This window comes from Balaenoptera physalus, assembly GCF_965194825.1.
Source record: "Balaenoptera physalus genome assembly, chromosome: 17".
NCBI classification, from domain to species: domain Eukaryota; kingdom Metazoa; phylum Chordata; class Mammalia; order Artiodactyla; family Balaenopteridae; genus Balaenoptera; species Balaenoptera physalus.
In genome coordinates, this window is record NC_138895.1 from 62018602 (window position 1) to 62025046 (window position 6445).

Genomic DNA, 6445 nt, shown 5'->3' on the forward strand with positions numbered 1-6445 from the left:
CATAGGTTGCCTTTCCACTCTTTGATTGTTTCCTTTGCTATGAGAAGCTTTGTAGTTTGATGTAGTCCTCTTTGTCTATTTTAGCTTTTGTTGCCTGTGCTTTTGATATCAAGTTTATGACTTTATTGCCAACAACAATATCATGAAGCTTTTCCCTTATGTTTCCACTAGGATTATTATTATTATTATTAATTAATTTTTTTTTTTTTTTACAGTTTCAGGCCTTCTGTTTAAGTCTTTAATCTACTTCAAGTTGATTTTTGTGTATGGTGGAAAATTGAGGTCCAATTAACCAAATGAGATTTATTCCTAAGATGCAAGAATGGTTCAACATATACAAATCAATAAACATTATACACTGTATTAACAGAATGAAGGATAAAAATCATAATCATCCCAACAAATGCGGAAAAAATTGGCAAAACTTGATATCATTTGTGATAAAAACAATCAACAAATTAATTTTTAGAAGGAATACACCTCAACATAATAGGGTCATATATGATAAACCCACAGCTAACATCATGCTCAATGGTGAAAAACTAAAGCTTTTCCTCTATGATCAAGAACAAAACAGGGATGCCCATCTTGCTACTTCCCTTCATAATAGCATTGGAAGTTCTAGGCAGAGCAATTAGGTGAGAAATAAAAGGCATCCAAATAAAAAAGGGCAAAGTAAAACTGTTTGCTGATGACATGATCCTATATATAGAAAATCCTGAAGACTCCACAGAAAAACTTGTGAGAAACGATAAATTCAGTAAAATTTCAGGATACAAAGTTAATAGACAAAAGTTAGTTACATTACTATGTTGTAACAATGAACTATATAAAAAAGGGATTTTTTAAAAAGCCCGTTTATAATAACATCAAAAAGAATAAAAGTCTTAGGAATAAACTTAACCAAGGAGCAGAAAAATTTGTACATTCAAAATTGCAATACATTGATGAAAGAAATTAAAGACACAAATAAATGGAAACACATACCATGCTCACAGATTAGAAGATTTAATACTGTTAAAATGTCCATACTGGGGCTTCCCTGGTGGCGCAGTGGTTGAGAATCTGCCTGCCAATGCAGGGGACACGGGTTCGAGCCCTGGTCTGGGAAGATCCCACATGCCACGGAGCAACTGGGCCCGTGAGCCACAATTACTGAGCCTGCGCGTCTGGAGCCTGTGCTCCACAACAGGAGAGGCCACAATGGTGAGAGGCCCGCGCACCGCGATGAAGAGTGGTCCCCACTTGCCACAACTAGAGAAAGCCGTCGCACAGAAACGAAGACCCAACACAGTCATAAATAAATAAATAAATAAATAAAAGAACGTGAATTTCTAAAAAAAAAAAAATCAGAATGTTAACAAACTTTAAAAAAAAAAAAAAATGTCCATACTGCACAGTGATCTACAGATTCAATGCTATTTCCATTAAATTTCAATGGTATTTTTTTTAAACAGAGGTAGAACAATCCTAAAATTCATGTGGAACAAGAAAAAACCAAAAATAGTCAAAGCAATCTTAGGTAAGTGGAACAAAGCTTGAGGCATTATTTCCTCATTTCAAAATATGTTACAAAGCTATAGTAATGTAAATAGTGTGCTACTGGCATAAAGACAGACGTATAGCCGAACGGAACAGAATAGAGCCAGAAATAAACCCACACATATATCAGCAACTGATCTTTGACAAGGGCTACAAGAACCCACAATGGAAATGATAGTCTCTTCAACAAATGATATTGCGAATACGGGATACCCATACTTTTTTTTTTTAATTTGCACATTCAACTTTGAGAGGCTGAACCCTATTTGTTAACTCAGTTTGTTGTTTAGCCTTTAGTAGAGATAATTAGCAGTTTGATGTGGGATTTCTTCTAGTTAAGTTTTGGTTTCCAAAGAGATAAAATCCAAACAGTAGATATTAATTGATTAAGACACAGGAAAATAAAAACCAACCTTTTTTTGTAATTTCTATCATTTCTCACCATGTATTTAAAGTCCCTGGATAACACTAATATTCTATTATGGCTTATAACTAGTGACACATGTATTCTGATTATTTATTCATAGTTATAGATTAAGTTAATTTACTAAGCATTCAGTACATTACAAGCAGATCCTGAACAAGGTACTATACTAGCTACCCAACCCTCCAACCAATTGGGTCAGAATTCAAAGAACGTGGAGCAGTCCTGAGGTCCATAGGCTCACATAAGAATATGATTCCCTCTATAATAAACATAATAGTTACTACCATTGAATTAAGCACCTACTATCTGAGTCCTCTATCAGACCATGGACATGCATTTTCATTTGCCTAGGAAGACCATGGGAGGATAAAGTTACTCAAAGTCACACAACCCAGCCTCGTTTCTAGAACCCATGTTCTTTCTATGGCACAGCTTATGAATAAGGGTCTGTCCACCTGGGTCTCCAGGTTAATGTGGCAGTTTCTTCCTTTTGGGGCTGTAGCCCTATTCTGAATGTAGGCAGTCTTGACTGAGGCTCTGATACTCTATATATGACTTATTAGCCCCTTCCCTGCAAAAGCTAGACCTGACTTGTGGACTCAGTTACTGGCTGGAGTCCTGCTCCTTCAGGGATGGGTTTCTGGCAACAAGGACATCCACTGGTCACCGTCCAGACCAGTACTGCCGGCCCCACCCACCACAGAAGCTCTGGGGTAGAGTTAGTTCACCCAGCCTGATCTACTTTCAGCACTTTCTCCATAATAAATGCTGATGAGAGATGTTTGGATGGTCACCTACTGTGGGCCAGCATTACATGAAACACCTAAAATTTATTGTTGAACTTGAGTGGTACTCATCCACCCTGAACCCTCAGGCTGCCTTCCATCCAACTCCACATCAGATCATGGCCAGAAGCATGAAGAAATGTTCCTTTGGTATGTTGACATTGTTGAAAAGGCCTTGTGCAAGAGATATCCCAAGAAACAACAAATGTGAGATGTACACAGAGAGACTCTGGGTTCCTACAGAATCACGGGTTGTTGACCAGAGTTCACATTGTCAGCGGGAAACTCACCAAACACAGGTTTGTAAAATTACATCAGTGGCAATAAGAAAGTCGGAAAAAGTAGTGATTGGTAAGGTTGAGTCACAGTCTCAGGTGGGAGCAGTTCATCCCATAGGTGCTATACCATACATCAGTTCTTTACAATGTGCATTAAAATCACCTGGGGCTCGTTACAACGTGGATTCTAACTCAGTACATCTGAGGTGGGGCCTGCGGCTCTGCATTTCTAACGAGCTCCCCTAACATGCTGAAGCTACCGATCCTCAGATTATACTTCACATAGCAAGGCCATAGACCTCCTTGACACAGGTTTAAAATGGAGAAAAATATAGTTGACTTACTTAGACCTGAGTTATACACATAGGTGGCATTAGACCCTTCCAGACAAGTTGTATGATCTTACCAGAAAAGCAATCATTCATAGAGGAAAAAGACCAAGCACAGAGTGTCAGAGCATGAGGGAGTTGGAGCCTGGGGTTGTCGGGTCTGGAAACACATATTGAAATCAAGAGAGGGAAAGAACAGGCAGCAGTCACAGAAATAGCAACAACATTGTTCAACTGAATAAATAATCTATGTTTGAAAAGCAGAGAAGAAGGTAGCCTGGGGTATTTGATGTTAGGCCTGGGAACGCTAGACCCAGGACACTAGACTTACTGGCACAGAAAAGGCAAACTTCAAGTCTTAACAATAAGCAACAGAAAGAAATCAGCGTAGGCAAACCAAAAACGCCAGAGTGAGCATAGCGTCACAAATGTACAGAAGGCAACCAGGTAGATTCCCAGATCTGGGAAGTGAACTGACCTGCTCATCTTCAGCTTCCAGAAGGAACTGAGCAAGGGAAATCAAAGTGTCCTAGTCCCAGAGGAAAGAGCGCGTCCAGCAAGGAATCCAGGAAGGGATGAAGTACCGGAGCTGGAAAACTCAGCAAAGGCTCAGCTCTGCTACCCACAACAAAATCTCCCATAACGTTACGTCGTACTGAACCAATGAAAGGCCTGTGTTCCTTCCTACGTGCGTGGCGCAGAATCAATACGTGTGAGTTAAGTGGCTCTAGCTGTGAAAATAGGCAAACGGTATGAGGCAGGAGGCACGCTGGTAGAGCCCTGAATCTCAGAGTGAGGTCCCAGATCAGCAGTATCAGCGTCACCTGGGAACCTGTTAGAAAATGTAAATTCTCAGCCCTGCTCCGAACCTACCAATCAGAAACTGTGTGGGTGGATCCAGCAGCCTGTGTTTCTACAAGCCCTCCAGGTGATTCTGATGCACCTCACTGTAGTAGACTCTATCGAAAGCATTGTGGAGAGACAAGGCCAGGTATGGCAAAGGACAGTCATTGTAAGTGGGCTTGCTAATGGAGGTTTTAAAGAGCTAGTGAAGACTAAGACCTGTTTACAGGGAGAAGAAAACCCAGTAGAGATAATGTAAAATTATAATTAATAAAACTTGCTCAGTGATCAACAAAACTGGGCAATGATATTCTGTGGTAGAATTTTATCAATGTTGAGGAATTATCCAGCCATGAGTAGGACAATAAAGTTTTGATGCTGATAATGACATCATGAATGTCGAGGGGTCAACTCACAATACGTGTTTGAAAATTCTCTCGATGTATTTTTAAGAAACTCACCAGAAAGAAGTATTACTTGGTGTCCATGCTTGTGAAGAGATCTTGCTGCTTTGACACCTTTTACACCTCAGAAAACTTTAGAATTACCAGTCTTAGGTGGTGAGCCAGAGTGGTTAAATTGGGAGGTTTTCTTACAACCTTGATTGTGGGTTGGCGGGCTTTTTAAAAAACGAAAGTTTCCTTCCTCCAAGTGAAATCCCACACCAATATTTGGATTTATAATGTGGCCTAGACCAATGTGTGGTTTTTTTGGTTCTGTTTCTTTTAGCATCCCTTGAGAGAATAAATGATAATGGAGAAGAACAATTTCACAAGGTCCTGGCTTCTCTTGCAACACGGTAGCTTTACTTACCTGCTTTTGTGTGCACTTTGGTACTGTCAGCTCAACAGACCGTGTCCTTATGGCAATATTGGTACTTGCAGAGAAAAGACATCTTGCTCTTCTCGCATCAGTCCTAGGTTAGACCCTGTCGAGCCGTGCAGGGGTGTTGGTTTATGAGTGCTGCAGTGGTGAGCATAATGAATCATTTACCCAGTGGACATAAAAGACATACCAAGTGAAGTCACTTTAAATAATTGGCTTGGAGTGGCTAGTAGCTAGGAAGTGGCTTTTAGAGATACCCAAGGTTGAGAGGGTACATTTTAAAAACCATTTGCTATAGATGATGAAAACGTAGGGTTTGCCCTCTTCATGTCTGCTCCTTTCAGATAGATGTGTCCAAAAAAGCTGTTTTTTCCCCCATTCCTCTACCCTGCCATCCTGTTAAAACAAACAGGGATTTATGACCAGCTTTTCAGTACATGTAAAATTTGTACAAAAATATCTTCCATAAAAATGATTTGTAATCTGTAGACTTAATACCTGGGAGATGTCTTAAGATGTAAAATCCCATCCTTTAGGTTGCAGGGTTTTTTGTTTTCTCCAAATAAATCTGATCTTTAAAATTAAAAAAAAAAAAAGAGCTTCTCAGCAAGGAAAAACAAATGAGGAAAACAAACATGGTCTTATGGGATCTGTCTGACAAAAACACTGAAGAAGCATTTTGTTTTAAATATGAACACAAGTGTAAGACACAAGACCCAAGAAGACATGTAAGGGTTTTAATTACAGGCACACTTTGTTTTATTGTGTTTGGCTTTAATGGCACTTCACAGACACTGCGTTTTTTAACAAATTGAACATTTGTGGCAACCCTGCATCAAGCAAGTCTATTAGCATCATTTTCCAACAGCATTTGCTAATTTCATGTCTCTGTGTCACATTTTGGTAATTCTCACAATATTTCAAGCTTTTTCATTAGGATGATATTTATTATGGTGATCAGTGGTCTTTAATGTTACTACTGCAAAAAGATTGCACCTTGCTAAAGGCTCAGATGTTGGTGATCATTTTTCAACAATAAAGTAATTTTTAATTAAAAACAAATATGCTCCATGTTTTTCAAAGTATATAAGTGTTCAAAAGGTAGAGTAACTATTTTGCTCAGAAATATTTGGTCAGAATTGAGAACTGGCAAAAGAGCTACATGTTTAATAGTGATTCTCTATTCTGTTAGCTTCTAGCCATATTGACCATATTAATTTAATTTAATTAATTTAAATATTAAAAAATTGTTTCTTAGTCATACTGATCATATTTTAAGTGTTCAATAGTTACATGTGGCTAGTGGCTGCTGTACTAGACAGCACAGATATAGAATATTTCTATCACTACACTGGACAACACAGCTGTATATTAATTACATACACATATATTTCAATAAAAAAAATGTATTATTCT

General features: G+C 38.7%; 1 long non-coding RNA gene across 1 annotated transcript; it reads right to left on the minus strand.

Moving 5' to 3' along the window:
• Positions 1–215: 215 nt before the first annotated feature.
• LOC309647129 lies at positions 216–5799 on the minus strand. Its single transcript, XR_014255831.1, has 2 exons — positions 1399–5799; positions 216–1037 (listed from the first exon to the last, which is right to left on the minus strand). It is a non-coding gene; the product is annotated as an uncharacterized lncRNA (long non-coding RNA).
• Positions 5800–6445: the final 646 nt, after the last annotated feature.